Source organism: Rhinolophus sinicus, linkage group LG03, assembly GCF_036562045.2.
Source record: "Rhinolophus sinicus isolate RSC01 linkage group LG03, ASM3656204v1, whole genome shotgun sequence".
Lineage (NCBI taxonomy): Eukaryota > Metazoa > Chordata > Mammalia > Chiroptera > Rhinolophidae > Rhinolophus > Rhinolophus sinicus.
The window spans coordinates 52,352,733-52,374,490 of NC_133753.1; the positions used below are offsets into that span (position 1 = coordinate 52,352,733).

The window sequence follows — 21,758 nt, forward strand, 5'->3', positions numbered from 1 at the left end:
CTCTTCATAACATCTAAGCTCACTTCCTAAGAGCTTTCTTCTTGCAGGAATCAGCATTTATTGCCCTCACAAAATGCACACATTTGCTGTTGTCAGCAAAGAACACAGAGGTTGGAGAAAAAGCATCACAGAAGCACTGAAGTATATGAAAGTGTATCTTATATGGTTATATTTGTAAAGATCTGGGACCTTATATTTAACTTAAAAAATACTGAAGATTTTGATATTTAAAAAGGAAATATACTATTCTAACACAAGAGTTCATTTCATCTGGTTGATTCAGGACCTGGCATTTAATTGCTACAACTGAGTGGAAAGAATGGTAATTTCTACCACACTGACTGGTACTTACACAGTTAAGCTATATTAAAGCCTGAGTGTTTTTCAAAATTTCTCCCAAACAAAATTACAAGCCTCTTGAGGTCATCTCAGATCTCATGGGATTTTTCATGATGGGAGGGTGTTAATCCCCAATGTGCTGGCCTATTTCCAATTTGGATCATCAGTTTCTGCTTACCTAAATTCCTATTACCATTCCAACTGGCTCAGGTATTTTCATTTCCTGTCTTGAGCCACAGTCCATGCACTAATTACAAAACGGGCAAAATGAAATGGCTTCTTTGGGTGCTTATATACCACTGAAAACATTTCACAATCCTTTAGGATTAGTAAAACAGTAATTTAAGCCATATTCTGCTGTGACTGTTAAAAATTTTTCTATTGATATTTTGTATGGCGCACAGAATGTTCTGATTATAATTTTACATAGAATTTCTAGGTTTTATGTCTGTCGAGAGAATTTGTTAGTCATAAGCTTGATAAGGTTTATTTCACACCATGTTAGTAACCAAACCGGAGCTAGCACAAAGGTGAAACAGCTAAATGGACCCTGTCCATCACTCCCCATCCCTCCCATTCACATCCACAAACACACCTCTCTCTCTCTCTCTCTCTCTCTCTCTCTCTCTCTCTCTCTCTCTCTCTCTCTCTCACACACACACACACACACACACACTTCCCTAAATTTGTGTATAGGTATATGTATATCATGTGTGCTTCTATATATATATATACATCATCTCAACCAGGCACACATATAGTTCATAAAGATGAAAACAAAAGAACAGTATATCTTCCTTTCTTCATAGGAATAGGTCCTACAGATCCTTGGGAACATTAAAACAAAGAGAGAGAGAGATCCATAATCCCTTATTCAAAAATTCTAAAATCCAAAAAATTCTGAAAACCTAAGTTTAACATAACTATTTAGTGGTGAAACCTGACCTGAACTGAAATGAGGATAATTATAGCTCTCATTTATCCCACCCAATGTGCATGTTAATGTGTTTCAATTCATAAATACTCACGTATTTGATTATAGGGCTCTGCTATAGGCCCCCTGGGAAATGTTACATAATATACAGTATATATCCCTAATTCAATTTTTAAAATTCAAGAAATTCTGGATTTTAAAACAAATCCAGTCTCAAGATTTGAGGCTAAGGAACTGTGGAGTAATACTCTTACATTTAAAAAAAGCAACGTTTATATAATTGGCTGCTTTCCCACTACAGCTTTCACTAATCGCAATCTTCTATAAATTAGGGAAGGGGGGAGGGAAGGACCCACAACAAGGTCCACGTCTTTAACTCCTCTCTTTAATGCTTATTAATCTCCTTCTTGCCAAGAAAGGCTTAACCTGGACTACAGACAGGAGTGGCAGCCAAAGAGTGACTAGAGGAGACAGAAGTAACAGGAGAGGGCTAAACACATATTAACATTCACAGAAAATATTTAAACCAAGAACTCTGAATTTTAAGAATGTCCCATATTCTCAATGCTACTATTTCTACTAATAACAACCTTGCATTAATAATGTTTTGAGTTTGCTTTCAAATGTCATTCGGTCTTCATACTCTATAGTCACTCTTACAATCACTTCATATAACAACTCATTTGCAGAATTGTTACATATTCTTAATCTGCAGACTATTTAACATCTATAACATATTTACGACCTGCCTCAATGCTTACCCCAAATATAATTCAGAATCCCTATGTACTGTAAGAAAATCAGATAATGTATTATACAGAATATAAATGATTTTTCAATTATCAGCTAATATTAGATTAGATGAGCAACTGTTCAACCCTCAGATACAGAATTTGTATGACTTGAATCAATTTAAATCACTAGTCAAGAAGATTCAACTTCATCTGTTTTCTACAGAGAGTGCATTTTTCTTCCTTAAAACATTAAAGCATATTCTACATAATCAAGGGGTAGATATAGGGCTTTTTCTTTAAAAATGTAATAATATACCATTCAAAGTGGTAATGTGTATTAATATTTACTGAAGTAATCACCATGAGAATCAACAGAAATTTCAAATTTACTATATATTTTTAAACTTTGTTTATAACATTTTAACTACATTAGACATACAAAATGTGATTATCTAAATTAAATTTAATTTATATCAACGAAACAGCTTAAAATTCATATTCAGCATATTCACACTTTACCTTCTTTTTATTTTTTCATAAGCTCCATGAACTCACATGTGTCTTGCTCACCACTGTATTTCCAAAGCCTACCTAAATGCCTGGAGCTTAGTAGACATTAAATATTTAGTAGACAATAAGTATGTGCTAAAAGAATGAACAAATTATATCTAAATTTAGAATTAGTAAACACTATACGTAAAAGTAAACATTATGTTAAAAAAGATCTACCATTCAAAACTTACTATTTCAGTAAATTCTGATGAATTTAGTGTCTTAATCAAGCTATTTTTGTAAGTTCATGCTGTTACACGAATCATCATTAGCCATAAATTTCTTTATTACTAAACATACAGAAAGACTTACAAGTCTAAACCTAGATAAACCTGTGAAAGTGATGATCACTTCACAGCTTAATCCTCCAAACGTCAAAAACCAGCCTCTAGCTCTGAGTATTGAGCATTTTGGTAATTCAATAATTTATTCCAAGAACTATCTACTATGTGCCCAGCATTATGCTAGGCATCCCAAATACATATATAAATAATACCTATCCTCAAGAAAAGCACAAATGTGAGCGAGGAGAGTCACGTAAATAAATAACCAAACACGACTGGCAGTGTGAACAAAATCTTAGAAGAGAAGACTGAAACTGAAGGTCATGCTCACAGATGAGATGACAACTGATCTGGTTGTCACAGGAATGTGGAGCAGGATATGGGGGCTGAGAGGGTGCTAAGCCCAGGGTGACAAAGAAAGGCATTATGAACAGAGGGCACAGCATAAGCAAAGGTACAGAAATGCACACACACACGGGTCGGATAATAAAACTTAGTTTTTAAAATGAACATTAAACTACTTTGAAACGGACATCCCTATTTATAAAATATTCTTACAGGAAAAACCTTGAACAAAATAATTTGAACCAAATACTATTCTCTCAGGAACCTAAAATTCTAGGACAAGCATTAGATTTACGAAGTAGTCCCAGAAAAGTAACTCAATCTGCTGTTTTCTAAAGTAAAGAGAACAAATCTCACATCATGTCCTTTGATGTTTAAGCTCAAGTCAACACCACATGATCAACAGCTACAAACCCTCACCTTTCACTTTTACCATTTTTATGAACCTCACATCAGTTACTCTAAAACTCCTGAATTTAAATTGTCAGAGCTATTAATCTTGTCTCTTCAATAAGAACCATAACTTCCTGAAGGGCAAATACCATATCTTAAGAGTCTTTGAAGGTCCTCACACAGATCTAGAAATATAGTATATATTCAATTAGCTATTTATTGCCTAGTTATTTTTTGAGATTGGGATTTTTACCTTTTTAAAGCATATGAGGTCAGACAATTAAGGCTGCGAACTCATCCTAGGAAAAGTGCTACACACCTCATTGCTGAATGTCACTATGGTCACCTTCAAAGTGCTCCCCTTGGGAAGCTATGCACCGACACCAGTGCCTAGTTCACCCTTCAAAGCAATTTTGAAACTTTTTCTGGAATGGCCATCAGAACTGTTGTTATATTACGCTTGATGTCCAGAATGTTATCAAAATGTCTTCTTTTTAATATTTCCTTTATCTTTGGGTAAAGAAGTCATTGGGGGCCAGATCAGGTGAGTAGGGAGGGTGCTTCAATACAGTTATTTGTTTACTGGCTAAAAACTCCCTCACAGACAGTGCCATGTGAGCTGGTGCATTGTCGTGATAAAAGTGCCAGGAATTGTTGGTGAAACGTTCAGGTCATTTTCATCTAACGTTTTCACGCAGCCTTTCCAGCACTGCCAAATAGTAAACTTGGTCAACTGTTTGTCCAGTTGGTACAAATTCATAATGAATAAGCCCTTTGATATCAGAAAAAGTTAGCAACATCATTGCAACGAAGTTTGCAAATTTAATTGTCCAACCTCGTACAATAGTTTAAAATATATTTGATATTATATAGCCTTGCAGCTTTTCATTCTTAGTTGATCATACTTGATAAGAAAACCAGAAAATAGGTAGGAATTAGGTTGTTTGAGAATTCTTCATCTGTACTCAGCCATCATAACCTGGCATCAGGTTTGATTTTGTCCTTCAGAGAGAATTCTACTAGTCAATCAGCTCACTTACAGCAACCACAGAAAGGAACCCGAGTTTATACATTAAGCTAACAGTCTAATAAAATAATGCAACCCTGAAATTTAGATGTTTTTATGCTTCATAATTCTCATACTACTGTGACAACCTAAAGAAAAGTGTAAGATGTGAAAAGATTCTTAACTTTTTCTATAGAAATGCACAAATCGAAGACACTCCAAAACATTTATTGAAGGAGTAAATAAATATAATGATTTTAAAACGTATTTAAGCAATTTTGATAAATGATCATTTTAAAAGCATCTGGTGGGGGAAAAAAAGAACACTTTAGTTCATTTTACTGATGAGCTTCAGCAATAAAATGAACTATTCTTTTTATGTCTGGAGAATAAATGTATAATTGTAAAGGTGATTATGTTTAGAACACTAGGTAGTAGTAGTCCATGAATACACTTGAGTATTTAAAAAAAGGAAGAGTCTGAGGTAAACACCTGTTAAGAATAAAAATAAAACTAAGGATATTTCCTGTATGAAGAAAACATAAACTTATTTATTTATTTAAAAGCTTTGATTATATTACATGTATACCCTGCTTTCAGAAATAAGGATATTCCTATAAACTGCCTATAAAGTGATTTTAATAAAGAAAATTCTCATCTTTTAATAACAATTTTTAAATATTAAAAGACAGAATTTCAAAAAGAATGCAAAGGATAAAAGATAAAACAATCAACAAAATCCATCATGAAGCTAGCTATTAAAGAAATAAGATATCTTGTGAAAACGGAAGTTTTCTAATGATAATTTAGACTTTTAATTTTTATGTGTATTATGAGAATTTCATTCTAATCCATCATTTTACTGATTGCTCCAACCTAAGCTCTTCCTTAAAAAAAAAAAAAAAAGTCAAGCTTTTAGCTTCTTGAGCAGTTTATTTCAAGTGATTATTTATACAATAGCCCTGGTTATAGCTGGCTGAACTTTAAGTCTGATTTGCTTAGTCTTTGTTGTTTTTGTTATCCTTTGAAAAATTTTAATGATAAAGAAACCAGGGCCTATTTAATGATAAAGAAACCAGGGTAAAGGAAAGTACCTTCAAAGAAGGATTGCATAATTTAACCATCAACTAACCATGAGGTTCTGCACATACAGCTACAAGCAGAGTCCCCCAGTCTATTTCCACTCAACTTACACCAGGATCTCCCTATAGGAGTATCTTTCAGATAAATGAAACTTACCTCAGTCTATTCAGTTAGCTTTTCATTTTCCAACAAACAAGATTGTTGTTGTGTAATTACTGTATCAAAGGCAGTAAGGTCTGTTTTTTTGAGCCGCCATCTCATAAACACTAACCAGAAGCTTCAAATTTCTTTCAGATGCTATATAATGTGCAATATCTGACTTTAAAATGCAAGAACCAACTTTTATTTTTACTAAACTAGTCACCTCTGATCCCTCTACACTGTTACTTCTGAGATCTCAACAAGCTCCAAAGTGTTTGACTTAAATGATGGTTGAAATCAAAGTCACAGAAAACTCAGCTTGATCTTGAAAACTGGACCAAGAATTCTGTACCTCATCATGGAATCATGAATTGCAATCAATAGCTGTCCTACTCACTGGCTATTTTAAACCATTTAATATGATCTGTAGCAAGACTAATTATTTTCTAAATAAGCATGTCAACACACTGTTCTTCAAAATTGGAAAGCTTAATACTTTATATTTTGCAAATTAAAATAATTCACAATATTTAGATAGCAACAGGTACACTGCTAAGAAAGAACTTTGATGCACAATCTCCATTACCATCAAGTGACAAAATAACAAAGTAAAAACATATAAACATGTTTAACTGGTCCCTTCCCAGTCATATACTTTCTTACTCTCATTCATCCATGACTATTCAATGCACTACTACTGTCAGGCACATTCTGCTTCCTAAAAATATTTCCAAATATGCTTATATCATAAGTTAGAGTCTATTTCCTCTATCATTTTCCATTTCTCAGGAACGCATGGTTCACAACAAGCAAGTAATACCTACTGAATGACTAAGTATAAACTAAATTAAATAAAAATAACTTTGTTTGGGGACTCAGAAAAGTCAATGGAAGAGATATTTAAATAAAGTCAATAAAAAAATCAAAGTAATAAAACTCTAACATACCAAAAAACATGATTCTATGAAAATTTTAAGCAATATTATGAGTAAAATATTACTGTGCTTTCAATAAAAACGTTAGTCCAGTAGCTTCTAATCCTGAAGACTCAATTTTAGGAATATAAGGCCCAAGAAAGTACAGGCACACCTCGAGTTCAGCTGCAGACCACCGCAATAAAGCGAGTATCACAATAAAGCGAGTCTTAATCATTTTGCTGGTGGTGGGTCTTGCCTTCAATTTGTAAAAAATGCAACATTTGTCAAGTGCCATAAACTGGAACGCAATAAAACGAGGTATGCCTGTAAATCAAACTGCTACCACCAAATACAAGAAGCAGAAGTCAAAGCACATAATAGCCAAAAATCAGTGACCTAAGTAAAATGTCAGCAAACCAAACCATATTCTGTAGGAGAATTAATACATTAATAATTCAAGGGGTAACCCATGTTCTAAACTGCCTAGAGTTATATATACTGTCTAAAATTGACTAGATTTATAGATACATGTGCCTATTTAAATATAAATTTTAAATAATTAAAACAAAAAACTCAGTTCCTTAGCTGTACTAGCCACATTTCAAGTGCTTATTCGCCATACTTAACAGCACAGATTAAAAAAACTTTCATCACTGCAGAAATTCTACCTAGTGCTGGCCTATGGGATTCAGCAGGTTTAATCAGAGCCTAAGGAAGCTAGCTGTATTCTTGCTAAGTTTTTTTTCCTATAAAGGAAATAGAGCACTTTGCTTTAGTGTTTAATTATTCTTATTGAATACTAAAAACAAAAAAAATATATATCTATATCATACATGTAAGGTACAGGACAAATAATGGAATATCAATACTCTCCCCTGGGAGGTAACCACAATGCTGAGTTTAGCTTTACTATTCTCTTGCTTTTTAAAATAATTTTACCAAATATGTTTCCCTAAACATGTATCATTTTGTTGTGCCTGCTTAATATTATATTAGCAGAATCACACGTTTTCTTTACACCACTGTTCTTTTCACTATTTCCACTTACTCTGAAGTTCATTTTCATCCATCTAAATAACACTGCTCAACTCATACTTTAAAAAGCTCAGTTCTATTCAGAAAAAAGCTAGGTCTAAACCAACGAAATCATCACCTATGTATCAGCTTACAAATACAAGGCTTAATTATTCTCTATAAATTATTCTCTATAAAACGAATAAATGTTTCTAATATTCATTTAACTGATCATAAACCAAAATGAGAAAAACTTCCCTGTGCATCAAAGACAGATCTTAGTTGATATACAAACATATACCATTTCCTCCTTTTTTCATTTTTTTAGTTATAAAGGTTGATTAAAATGTGGTCCCCAACTAGCAGCATCAGATCACAGGGGAATTTGTTGAAATGCAAATCCTCTGCCCCACTGCAAACCCACTGAATCAAAAACTCTGGGGATGGGGTCCAGCGTGTTTTAACAAGCCCTCTAGGTGATTCTGATGTGTGCTCAAGTTTAAGAACATCTAGAGAAGTATCTCAAAGACAGTATACATAAGATGTTAAATATATGCACGAACAGTAATTTCTAATAGTTAACCAATAAACTCAATTACCAAAAATAGATTACCCTTTTACCACTGTTGAACCTCATAAACTTCAGCTTACTCTAAAATATTATATTCACAAAAAGACCAAAATATACACAAAAGAACAAAGCTACAAACCTAACTTTCTCCTTTCTCTCTCTATATATATAGTTTACTCTATACATGTAAATATACATACAATTTTTATCCTAAATTTTTAATTAACCTTTTTCTGATATTTTCTCTCTCTCTCTCTCTCTCTCTCTCTCTCCCCCTCTCTCCACCATTTTCCCCATATATACCTTGCTCAGTTGTTTCTTTGGAAAATACACATCCTTTTCTCAATTTTATGTGTCTCTTATTTTTTAACACTTCTTTTTCCTGTTTTACTGAGAAATAGTTGACTACATCACTATAGATTTAAGGTGTACAGAATGATGGCTTGATTTACATATATTGTGAAATGGGTTGTGTATTTAATAAAATTTTCCACAAGGACTTCGATAGTCAAATAATAGAATTCATTTCCTCAAAAATAATATTTTCTCAATTATTAGGGAATGTTGATATACTAGTATACTGAATGATGGCTTGATTTACACACATTGTGAAATTATTACAATGGGTTTAGTTAATACACATCATCTCATATAGAGTCAATAAAAAAATTCTCTTTGTGATGAGAATGCTTAGGATCTAATCTCTTAACAACTTCCCTATATATCATACAGCAGCGTTAACTACAGTCATCATGTCGTACATACATCCCTAGTACACTCATTCACCTTAAAACTGGAAGTTTATACCTTTTGACCACCTACTTCTAATTTCTCCTTCCCCAACCCTCCAACTCTGATAACCGTTAAGTCTGATCTTCTTTCCTGTAAGTTTGGTGGCATTTTCATTTGTTTGTTTGTTTTAGATTCCACATATAAGTGATACCATACACTATTTGTCTTTCTCCCTGAGACATTTTACTTAGCAAAATGCCTTTACGGTCCATCTATGTTGTTGCAAATAGTAGGATTTCCTCTTTTTCATGGCTAATATTCCAGTATGTGGGTGTGTATGTGTGTGTATCCCACAACTTTTTAAATTATTTATTTTTTTCAGTTACAGCTGACATTCAATATTATTTTATATTAGTTTCAGGTGTACAGCATAGCAGTTAGATATTTATATAATTTATGCAGTCAGTGATGCCCCCAATTAGTACCCATCTGGCACTATGCATAGTTGTTGCAACATTATTGACTATATTCTCTATGCTTTACAAATGACTATTTGTAAATTCCCATGACTATTTTGTAACTATTTCTTAATCCCTTCACCTGTCTCACCCAACTCCCCAAGCCCCCTCCGCTCTGGCAACCATCAGTTTGCTCTCTGTGTCTATGAGTCTCTTTCTGTTTTGTTTGTTCATTTATTTTGTTCTTTAGATTCCGCATATAAGTGAGATCATATAGAATTTGTCTTTCTCAGTCTGGCTTATTTCACTTAGCATAATACGCCCTAGGTCCATCCATATTTTCACAAATGGATTTTTTTCTTGACGATTTACAGAGAGGCTACTTATGTATTAGGGATCGCAAATCCATTGTTATATATTGCAAATACTTTCCCAAATGTGTAGTCTGCCCTTATATATTTTAACTTGGTTTATAACACAACAGAGTTTGGCTTTTTTAAATTTAAAATATATTAGCATACAGATAAATACAGAATAATATAATCATGTATCTACCACCCAGATTTGTTATCATATTCATTTCAGACCTTTAAGAAATAAGATAGTACAGATAATAGAATTTTTGTAGAGTAAAATCTTTTCATATTTTCCTTTGATTTTTCCTTTTAGGCTTAGTTCTTTTGTACTCTAAAGTCAGACAATCAACTATTATTTTTCAGCAAGTTTAACATACTATGGAAAATTTCAAACATACACAAAAATAAGACAGGTTTACCTATGTTCATGTCATGGCCTACCTTATTACATCTCTATAGGGGTCAACAAACTTTCTGAGTAAAATGCCACATAGTAAATATTTAGGTTTTTGTAGGCCCATGGGTCTCTGCTCCAATTACTGGATTCTGCCTCTGTACTGCAAAAGCAGCCATAGGCCATATGTAAATTAATGGGTGTGGCTGTGTTCCAATAAAACTTTATTTACAAAAAGAGGCTACAAGCTAAATGGGCAATAGCTTGCAGGCCCTGATCTACACCCCTACCCACATCCTCATTCAAGTATTATCTTAAAGAACCTCCAATATATCATTTCATCTCAACTGTAAATATTGCTGTACCTCTAAAAGATAAAGGCTCTTTCTTTAAACACAATTATAATACATGTAAAAGAATTAACAAAAATTCTTTTATATAAATATCTAGGGTTCAAATGTGCAAACATCTCATAACTTTTAATTTTATAATCTGTTTGTATCATGATCCAAAAAAAGTCCAGACATTGCAACTGTTTGATATGTCTCTTAAGTTCCTTTTAATTTAGTACCACTGTTTAATTTTGAGTGGATTAAAAATGTGCCTCCGAAAATTTCCTCATATTATATAGTAATAAACAAAAAACTAGATTTTGGTTACTAGCATATTTTACTTTTTAACATATTCACACAGGTTATAGAGCTAGAAAGATTTTATTAGTTAATTTAATTTTTTAAATGAGAGTCTAATAACTTGAAATCACCAAATAAAATTCAATTATTATATAATTAACAATCATTAAATATCCACGATCACACATATTTTCTTTCTCAAAGTATAGGAGTATAATTATATGCTAAGTATATGAGTATAATTATATATACATATTTTTTAAATGTGGGGTTTAATAGCAAACTCAATGACTCCAATACAACTTTAATTCTTGCTTTAGACTACATTTTGTCAACTACAGATAAAAGCATCTTGATCACTAATATTTTAAATGACCTGTTACCATATCCTGATTATTATTTGATCACGGTCATCAGCTAGAGGTTGGTACATAAATCCAAATGTCGAAATGAATTTAATCTATTAATCACAAAATATAGCTACAGCTGTGTTGTTTCCCATTTACACATAAGCCAAAAATTTTTGCCATAGGAGGTCCTTTACTAACATTTTACCAACACTGCAAACTTTTTTAAAAGAAAATTTGGGGGGACAATTACAAAATTAAATCAAATACATTTCAAGGAGGTCCACTATTCACAAATAGCTAGAAGTCTAATGTTTTAGTAAATGTATTTAACAAATACATTCTGTAAACAGCCAAACTACAAAATCAAAGACAGCATCTAAATGAATTTTTTTTGTAGTTATCTTACTAGCAAGTTTAGTCAATGATAAACTTATCGACTAAAAATCATCTAGTAAGCAGATCCACGTGAGGGGAGTTGGTATAGAAAAGTATGAAATAAATTAATATATATACATATACACATGTATTCATACACACACACACACACACACAACCTGTATCATCTATAATTATTTCTACAGATGAACAGACTGATGAACATTCATATGGAAGGAAGGAAGAAAGATGAATTTATATTGATACTTCAAATTCCAACCGAACACTACAGGATTTCTTCTTTCTAGCCTTCTCCCTTTACATATTTAAAATTCCCTCCTCCAACAATAAGAAATCTGGCTCCCATTACCCATAAAGTATTTATTTATCTATTTGCTCAATCCTAGCATACAGATAAAATACGGTAGTTTTGGATTTGTTAACCCAGAGCTCTGCACAAAAAAGGAAAGCCTATAAACCAGAGTTCAATATTTTTTTGAGTTGTTTTTGTCTTCAAAGTTGAGGCCATATAGTCCAAATACTGTGTTCAAAAGTTATTTGTGTTAGTTTTCCCCCCAACCCACATGTAATTATATTATTCATTTGAAATCAGCTGAATTCATTTGTTTCTGTTTTAGTCCATTTTCATTTTGGTTTTTTTCTCTAACTTTAGATTTCTTTTAAACATGTGAAACATTAGCATAGTTCCAAAAGTCAGAACCATACAAAAAGGTATACTTAGCAATGTCACAACAACGTCCTCCATTCCATTCATCTCATTCCCATGCCTTCATTCCATCCTGTTCCTCATTGTGTTTGTGGTTCTGGCTTATCCTTCCTGGGTTTCATCTGCAGATGTATGTATATTTTCTTATGTTGCCTTCTCTCTTATATAATACAGTAGAGTATAAATGTTCTTTTGCACTTTGCTTATGGTACTTAATCACAGTATCATAGAACTCACTCATATCAATTCATAGAGATTTCCTCATTCTTTTATATACCTGCATTGTGTGGATGTACCATAGTTTATGTAATCACTCTCCTCCTCTGTATTGACATTTAAGTCATTTCCAATATTTTACAATTACAAATAATGCTGCAATGAATAATTTTGTCTATACATATTCCTGTATTGCTGGAGGCAAATTTTCGGGGTAAATTTTCAAAAGTGGAATTGCTGGGTCAAAAAGTACATGCATACCCTGTTTCCCCGAAAATAAGAACTAGCCGTACAATTAGCTCTAATGCGGAGCAAAAATTAACATAAGACCTGGTATTATATTATATATTATATTAATTATATTATAATATATTATATTATACCCGGTCTTATATTATAGTAAAACAAAACTGGGTCTTATATTAATTTTTGCTCCAAAGGACACATTAGACCTGACTGTCCAGCTAATTCTTATTTTCGGGGAAACACGGTAAGTAGTTTTGTTAGATACTGCCAAAGTCCCTTCCAAAAGAGTGGTAGCAATTTGCATCTCACCAGCAAAGTACAAGAATGGGTCACAGACATTTCAGTTATTGGAGAAAAAAACTTATTAATCACTAAGCATAGATAGCTCCTTTTATAATAACTTCATTAAGATATAAGTCACATACCACACAATTCATACATTTAAAGTAACAATTGTTTTAGGACATTCAGAGTTGTGTGACCATCAAATCACCACTATTAATTTTAAAACATTTTCATCATACAACATCCCCAAGAAACCCATATGCATTAACCTCTCCGCCCCTCTTAGGCCTACATGACTACTAATCTACTTTCTATCATTATAGATTTTCCTATTCTGGACATTCCATATAAATGGAATCATACATTGTGTGGTCTTTAGTGACTGGCTTCTTTCACTTAGCATATTTTCAAGGTTCATCCATGTTGTAACATGTATCAGTACTTTGTTCCTTTTTATGGCCAAATAATATACTGTAGTGTATGGACATACAACGCTTTTTAACTGATATACATCAGTTGGACATTTGGCTTTTTTTTCAGTTTTTAGCTATTATGAATAATGTTGCTATAAACACTCATGAACAAGTTTTTGAGTGGACATATTTTCAGCTCTCTTGGATATAAACTTAGGAGTGGAACTGCTGGGTCATGCAGTAACTCTATGGTTAACCTTTTAAGGAACAGCCACGCTGTTTTCCAAAGCAGTTTGCACTGTTTTACATTCCTATCAGTAGGATAACTTTTCAACTTGACTTGTTAAGTCACCTCCTATTCCAGTTCTAACAACTAGCACAAACAAGGTAACTCTGAATATGAAGACGTGAAATCAGGCCATTGTTGAATTAGATTAGTTAACTTTCCTTGTGGTAGGTACCATTGATCTAAAAATTACTCAGCAATGTATATAAGAGTGCAGGATATAACTGTTGTGAGTTAATGTGGAAGCTTTGTAGATACATAACACATGATAGTTTATATATTCATTCTAAGTACATATTCTTTTTTTATAGGTACTTATACATATAATCCAGATTAAATGCCTTCCCAAATCTTTTCATATACATATATACATATATATGTGTGTATGTATATATACACACACATACATATAACATGTATGCCTTATGAAAACCAGTTAATGAGGATAATTTTATTTAATTAAAATATTGTTGGCCTTCCAATCACCTGACCTTTGCTCTCACATTCCTGATGAATCCACTTACTTTGAGAGAGACTATGATTTTGCTACAAAGGAATATAACAAGATAGAGTCAGTGAATATTCAGTTTCCTGCAATCAAAACCACGATTTCCTACGTGATAGTGCTATTATTGTCTTGGGAAAGGCTTGTGTTCCTTCACTTGCCTGCCTTTAGCATCTCAAAAGCCAGTCTTAGTGGGAGAGACCACGGAGTTTTAAGCAAGACAGGCCCAGAAAGGAAGGGGAGAGGGGTTTCCACCTCTTTCTGACCCTAGGGATTTGTGAGAAGAGACCAAATGAAGTGGTCAGATGTATGTCCCAAAGTGCCTTAGATGATAAACTCTTTTCTCCCTTGCCCTCTCGCTCTGGAAGAAAGACACGTTTTGAGTTGTCCTATGCCAACCTGGGATACCGTTGCACCAAAATACCAGTTTGCATTACTGTCAACAAAGTATGAAAATACCACTTTACTCACAGCTAACAAAGTATTTGGTTGTAGTTTTAAATTTCTGCCAATCTCACGAGTGAAGGATGGCATCTCAATGTTTTAACTTGGATTTCTCCCATTGTAAGAGTGAATATCTTTTCATGCGTTTAAGGGGAAAAAATCTTTTTTATACCTTTCCAGGAAGAAATCACATTTTATTCCCAGCTAGCCTCCTCTTCTACTGACTCATTCCAATGATCTTATAACACACTATCAATTCTCAATCTTAAAAGGTAAAACATAAAAAACTACTTCTGACTCACCTCTCCCCACTACCACACAGCTACAGCCCCTTTTCTATCTTTCCCACAAGAGCAAACTCTTGCGTGAAGAGCCTATACTTGCTGTCCCTAACTTCTTTACTTCCACTCTCCCAAAATCCCCCAGTAGAACTTTGTCCCCTCAACTCTACTACACTTGCTCTTTTCAAAGTCACCGATGACCTCCATATTGTTAAATCAAGTGGTCAATTCTTTCTTTTTTTCGTTTTCTTAGGATTCACTGTAGTTTATTATAGAGAGCCTCCCTCTCTGCCCGGGCTGTCTGTAGTTCCCATCTTCAGCTTGTAGATCTTGCGTGCTGGCCCCAGGAAGATGGCGAACTGTACTGCGGGATGAGAGCCACACGGCAGCTCTGTCTTCCTCCTACTCCGTGAGTATGGCCGGCGGGTCCAGCTCCTTGTCCAGCGCCTTCACTCGGGCCACCATCTCAGCATCCTTCTGCCCACAATTCTCCTTCAGGATGTGGTGCTGCTCTGGAGAGGCCGGGAGCACACACGGAGCCACCAGCCAGCTGCATTTGTTGTCCTGGACGTCAATGCCAACCCTGCCCGTTACACTGTGATCCCCAAAAAGGTCAAGGTAGTTACCCTGAACCTGAAAGAACTCCCCCATCTCCAGCAGGATCTTCTTGGCGTTGGAGTGCTCCTTCTCCCCGTCAGTGCCCCCCATATACATGACAGCAGTTACAGGAAAGTAAAAGAAGCAGAAAGCTATCTTGTATCTGACAACAGATTTGTACCTCTTTGCAGTGAATCTGCCAAGATCCATGCTGCCCCGGGGAGCTGTGATGAGGTCCACGGTCTGCCCCATCTCAGTCTGCAGTTAGAACTCGATCAGGTTCAGGTAAAAGGGCTGCTCCCAGCAGTAGAGCTTCAGCAGTTGGTAGATAAATGCTTCCAGAAGCAAAGCATCATTGATATGTCTGGCTTCTGATACCAGCAGATATGCCCCAATTGGGTGCGGGATGAATCCATGATGTCATCTGTCACCAGGAAGAAAGCTTGGAGCGGTTCCATACCAGCCCACAGCTAGGGCCAGCTGAAGACTGTAAGCATCCAGCTTTCTTGGCTCCACCAGCACCTGGAATGTTACCGTGTTTCCCCGAAAATAAGACTGAACTGGAAAATAAGCCCTAGCATGATTTTTCAGGATGACATCCCCTGACCATAAGCGTCTTTTGGAGCAAAAGTTAATATAAGACCTGGTCTTATTTTCGGGGAAACATGGTACCAACACCATCAAAACCCACTGGTACTTCCCTCCGAAGGCTTTGTACTCCAAGACCGCTTTGAGCCAGGCAGGCTAGAACAGCTCCTATATCTGGGTACCCCATGTCATCCTCAGTCAGCACCTTGACAATCTGGGAGAAGTGCTGGAGGAAATTCTGCTTTTTCTTGGGAATAAACATCCCATTTCTGGTCTCCATTCCTTCTGAGGGAGGAGTAAAGTGCTCTGCTCCTTGGTGCCAGTTCTCAGATCAAGTGGTCAATTCATAATCCTCATCTTAATTGACCTATCAGCAACAGTTAATTGTTAGTAAAACTGTTTCTTCCTTGAAACAATCTCTTCATTTGCCTTCCATGATACCACATTTGCCTCATTTTCTTCCTGTATTTCTGGACATGCCTTCTCAAGTCTCTCTTGCTCATTACCCCAACCTCTAAATGTCAAAGTGCATACATAGTTTTTTTATCTCTTCTTCATCTACATTCACTCTGATCTCCTGGCTTTAAATTCCACATATACTCAGATGACTCCCACGTTGATACATCCAGCTCACATCTCTACTCAGTGTCCCAAACCAGAATACCACCTACCTACTCCTGTCTCCAACTAGATGTCTAATAGGTATTTTACGTGTCTAAAAATATATTCCCAATCTTAACTCTAAAAAAGAATTAACTTGTTCCTCCTTCAGTTGTCCCCATTCTCAATTAATAGTAACTATTCTTTCTGTTGCTCAGACCTAATATCCATCAGTTCTACCTTCAATATAAAGATTGATTTTCTTTTTTTAGCTAAAAGAGAAGTTCCTTCACTTAACTAGCTTAATATGAAACAACACTTACACTTTTTTGGCAATTCAACTATGGTTACCGTGGTCAAGCTTCCTCAGAGAAGATCTTCAATGGATAGAATATTTGCCCTGATACTTGAACTCCAGTGTTTTCACCCTAAAGAGGCTGAGCTGAAAAACCTGGGGCAGTACCCCAACCCCACCCTTGGTAACGAACATCCTCTCGCTTTCTCCTTATGAATTTTTCCTGAACACAGAACAAGTCCTATTCAGTTGGTTCCCCACTTCCTCTCCTCTGAGCTTGGTCTAATCCATTATAGGTAAAAGTCAGCAAAAACTCAAGAGTGCCACAGTGAGGAAAGAGGCACATCTGGTCCTTGGCGGACGCAGCTCTACCTATCCTCCTCACTCAGTGAACTAGACAGATTTACAAACACAGAAAAAGAGTAAGTCTCGGTTAAAGAAAGGCTCAAACAGAGCCACAAGTTTCAGCAACTACATAGCGCCCACCAAATTAATAAACTATTATATCCCATCTAGTACCAAAGGATGTCCTTAAAAACGCTTTCTTAACTGATCAATCCAGTCTCTGCTCTAAATAACCAAAAGGGATTAGATTACATGTTCTTGTTTCCCTTTACATTTACAGAAAGTTTTCTTCACACCAGGACAGGTGAGAAGGTATTCAAAAAAACTGTTCCTGGGTGGCCCGATGGCTCAGCTGGTTAGAGCATGAGCTCTGAACAACAGGGTTGCCAGTTAGATTCCCACATGGGCCAGTGAGCTGCGCCCTCCACAACTAGATTGAAGGACAATGACTTGGAGCTGATGGGCCCTGGAGAAGCACACTGTCCCCCAATATTCCCCAATAAAATTAAATTAAATAAAAAAGTTCCTTATCAGGGCATATTAGAGTTTAATGTAGTAATCACTATCAATATTTATAAATCCAAATCAACTTAAACCATTTTATGCCAAAAACATTTCTATTATTTAATAAAGTATTTATATACCTTTAATTCACAATTGGTTGACACTAAAGTTTATGTTCCAACACATTTAATATAAACAAACCATTTACTTGGATATTTTCTCAAATTTTCCTACTACATGAGAAAAAAATGTAAGCTTAAAAATTTTTAAATATCAAAGTCACCTGAAGGAGAAATGACAATAGTCTGTATATCTTATAGTCACATGTCAAATGACTGCAATCAACTATACCCAGAGGCAAACAGAGAAACAAGCTAGAAAAAGAGCTTAAACAGAGCCCATGTACTTTTCTCCACCAGGGAGGTCTTCTATTTTCATGTTATCAATGCAGTCTGCAACCTGAACAAGGCTTACCTACCTCACTAACCCTATGGGGTCTGTTTTTAGCAGTTTAGATTACAGAATAAAGATTATACAACATAATAAAAATAAAAAAACAGTCAATCCCGCTAAAAATTGACAAGCTAAGAAATGACTATAGGTAAAAAAGGAAATATAAAATAAAAATGCCACTAATATAAATGCACAGTAACCAGAAAAAGATTTACATAGAATCAAACAATCTTATCAACCTTCATTATAACACAGTACACTATTGCTGTATTAAAGCAAAGTACAAGTATTCATGACTGTAACCCTGATAAAGTTAGATATTTCATAAGCTTTAAGGGAACAATAAAAATGTATAAAGACTTGAATAAAAAATTACTAAAATAAAGTGTTTTCCCTTCAAATACTGTCACCTAAATCTAACTTATGCTGTCATAAATGGTGAAGAACTATATATAAATCATCAACCATCATATCATTTTCTCTAGTGGTTACCTGCAAGAGCTTTTTTACTCCACTTGCATTAAAGGAATAATAACTATCCAGTGACTGGGAAAACCCCTAAAACTTTATCAGACCCCAAAGACCCTAAGGCCCTAGGCATTTCCCCTAGACCTGCTCAGTAAACAAAAACAAAGAGCTAAATATGAATTTTGAATTTAATTATGTACTTTAGGTATTTCTTCAACAAATAATAACTTTTAAAAATAAAGAATGAAGCCTAACATTTTTCGGTATAAAATGCATGCAAATAACTAGTGGATTTTCAGACACGATGTAATAAAATAATCCTAAAACATTTGATTCAGCAGCTAGCTTTTACCTTCCTCTTCATTCACAGATTAGAGGGAGAAAATCTTTTTACTTTTTCAAATACCAAAAATTTCTCTATTTTACTCTGAACTAGTCGAAAAAGTGTGAACTGCATTTTACATCTGCAGTTTTGTTTAAAGTTAGGTTATCATCTCAAATAGCTTCTAATAAACCAAAACAGCAAAACTTCAACCTAGTTCCTGGAATGGCTTTCCTTAGTTTTACCAGCATTTATTTCCTAAAAAAAGAAATACCAGAAGAGAATAGTAAATTTAATGTACAGAAAGATTCAAGCAAGTCATTCACACATGAGGAAACTGTAATATAGAAATGACCCATTCTCATATATATGTCCCATTCTCATCTGTGATTCTACAGAAGAAGTAAACCCTAGTATCCTTCATTCACTACATGTACTGAATTAACTTCTAGGCATCTAGAATATTAGTTATGTACCATTCTTGAGAGAACTGAGAAAACAGTAATCCAAATCATTTTCTGAGTTCTTCAGTTTAGATGAGGAATTGTGGTTAGAAAAGGATCTATACAAATTATATCAGACCTGGGAACAAGCATTAAAAATAACCCAGTATCCTCGAGACAGTACACTGTCCATGGTAACTACATATACAATTTATTAAAAAGCTAAATAAATAGTCTATTATTTGAATATAATTTTTGCTCACTAACATTTCAAACAAAACTATTAATAAACTAGTTTGCACTAAGCATTAACCATATGTCTAGTCCTTTCTCATAAGAACAATTCCTGACCACAAAAAGCTTATTATTAAGGAAATAAGTCCAATGCATAACATAAAACACATAAACAACAACAAAAAATGTGTAAAATCATATTAAGCTCTAAATTATTCAGTACAAAAATTCTAACCAACAGTTTGGAAAGGAAAAGATTCCTGGAAGTTATAGCAGTCAGGAAAAGCTTAATAACAAAGGTGAAACTTAAAAAAATTCTGAGATAAGTAGTGTTTGTAGAGGCAGAAAATGAAAGGCAAGAGGCACAACTTGAGCGATGGCCCAGGAGCAAACACAAGAGCAAAAGCACAACGAGGTCTGAGAATTACAGTGGAGACAGAGAGGGAATGATGGTCATGTCCAACAAGGATCTTGAAAAAAATAGGCAGATCATGAAGTTTGAGGATTTACTTTTGTTTTTCACTAGTTTTTAAACAATACCAATTCCAAACTGAGTAATTTATAATGATTTTTATCTATTCTGGTAATTTATAATGATTTTATTTATTCTGATTTTAATATCAGAAACCATTAGTGTTAGAATGCATTTCACCACCTTGATTTTACCAAAACTTGAAACAATTTTAGGCCTGCCAAAATATCACAGCACATGTTTGGAAACTATCGTTCTTGAAACAGCATACATGTGAAAAGAAAACCTCATGTAAATATTTGTTTTGAAGGAAGATTAGCATGGGGGGGGGGACAAAATATATTTGCCCTCAAGCTAACGCTAAAAACTAAATGCTTATTTTTCCTTGACTGCTGGCCTACATTTGTGTGCTAACTGCTGACTGGATCCTTTCCTATCAACACGCTCATCACTTCAAAAGACCCAACCATTTTGCCAAGATTTCTGCCTTCAAAGAGCTTTTGTTGCCATGGCAATCTCATGTTCTCTGGCAACCAAGTTAGCAGCACCCTATGATACATACATGAACAATGTTCAAACTCTGCCTGATTCCTCCTTGAGGCATGGGGCATATCCTGTCACAACCATACCAATTTTTACTTGCTCTAATACAAGGCATCAACAGTATGTTCCAGTTCATAGAGAACCAGGGTTACTTCAAAATAAATAGCTGCATACAGAAAGGGGCAGGGAGGGTTGTGGGTGGGAACCCCCTTTCATATTATAAAGCAGAAGATGTCTTGAAATATGAAGGCCATATGAAAGCCAAGAAATAAAACACTTAAAGATTTCTCCCTTTTCAAATATCTCAAAACACTTTCCTTAAAAAAAAAGAAACTACGGTGACGATAATGGCAACAAAGACAACACTTCTTTAGGTATATAAATGTGGAATTACTGTGGTGTACGCCTGAAACTTATATAATATTGTATGTTAGCTATGTTTTAATAAAAATCTTTCTAAAAGAAAAAAATTAAAAATAAATGAGGCAATCTAAAAATAAATAAAGTGAAGATAAAAACAGTACAGTCATGGTACTTAGATTAAGAATGTCTCCTACCCTGAGAAGATGTAACACCTCATAAAAACCAATAAAGTTAAATTCTGCCTAGAATTACAGCACTCCTTAGAAAGAAGGAGTAGAAGCTCTGAAACCATTTCTATAGTACACTCTTGTCAAAATCTCAGGAAGAATATCTTTGCTAATAAATGACACATGTGGAAAAACCACAGCCAGATATAAAATACTTCTGACTTAAAGAAATTGTTTTTTCATCTCTGGTCAACTTATACAGCCCCACATTCCTAAACTGAATAAGCTGTGTTTCCTGTGTCCAAGTAGTCCTCAAGTTAACAGCAAATACATGACAATAAAATTTAAAAA

General features: G+C 34.6%; 1 protein-coding gene and 1 pseudogene across 1 annotated transcript in view; both read right to left on the reverse strand.

Moving 5' to 3' along the window:
* Positions 1 to 21,758, reverse strand: part of LOC141570762 (uncharacterized) — a 128,807-nt gene that overhangs the window by 74,573 nt on the left and 32,476 nt on the right. The window lies entirely within an intron of this gene.
* LOC141570583 (farnesyl pyrophosphate synthase pseudogene) lies at positions 13,457 to 17,958 on the reverse strand (annotated as a pseudogene).